At 58.5% G+C, this 774-nt stretch overlaps 1 protein-coding gene across 6 annotated transcripts in view; it reads right to left on the bottom strand.

Moving 5' to 3' along the window:
- The window catches only part of LOC113203825 (uncharacterized), a 12,050-nt gene extending 11,355 nt beyond the window's left edge, over positions 1-695 (bottom strand). For all 6 annotated transcript variants that reach the window (XM_052274868.1, XM_052274889.1, XM_052274883.1 and 3 more), the window contains exon 1: positions 532-695. The gene's annotated coding sequence lies outside the window, so the exon portion shown is untranslated. The remainder of the gene's footprint in view (positions 1-531) is intronic.
- Between the last annotated feature and the right edge of the window lie 79 nt (positions 696-774).

Raw genomic sequence — 774 nt, 5'->3', positions numbered from 1 at the left:
ACGCCACGTTACAAGTCCCATGCTACCGACAGATCTCTACAACAACACTCCGCCACAGAAACACATCACGTTCCATTAGCCATTTTACTTGAAGTGGCACCCCTTAACCCTTTCCCTTCGTTTGATTTCGCTATTTTCTGGTAGCGCATACGAATTAGCTTTGTCACACAGGCCTTCATTGAGCGTTTAGCACGTTTCTTAATCCAGTCAACGCTTGTCTTCGCTGAAGAGAGAGAATTCCCGTCCGGCAGGCTCTATACGCGGCCGTGGCCGAGGGCGAGGCGAGGCGCGCGCCGTGCAAGGGCAGGGTCTTGGCCGGCGCGGCGGGCCCCCGGGCCTTGTTCACGGCCAGCGCCGGGCGCCGCGGCCGGCAGCTGAGTTCGGAGCCGCACCACGCTGCACTCACTCTAAGCAGATCTGCACTCTGTTCTGTCACTTCACTCATACCACTCAGTCACTCTCGCCCGATTGCACAGGGCGGCGCAGAGAAGTCACTCGCGGCGATGCACTCCACACACATGAACCACTCACCTGCTTGGCGTCACTGGTAAGTCCCTCACTGGCAAAAAGTCACCACCAAACACACTGTATCAACACAAGAGCACACTCGCACGAAACGACACCGGCAAAGTCTGGGCACAGAGTGGACACGCCAGGTGCCTTCAACTTCCTTTATATACGATGACCCACTTTTCCCTGGCCGAGCCGGGCGAGCTATGTACCACGGCCCGGTGAGAGAGGAGGGAGTGGGGGCACCGGGTACGGGCCGGGGGG

The sequence above is a fragment of the Frankliniella occidentalis genome, unplaced genomic scaffold (assembly GCF_000697945.3).
Source record: "Frankliniella occidentalis isolate FOCC.00 unplaced genomic scaffold, Focc_3.1 Scaffold8, whole genome shotgun sequence".
Taxonomy (NCBI): domain Eukaryota; kingdom Metazoa; phylum Arthropoda; class Insecta; order Thysanoptera; family Thripidae; genus Frankliniella; species Frankliniella occidentalis.
Note: the sequence above shows the minus strand (reverse complement) of the source record. Positions and strands in the feature narration are given on the sequence as shown.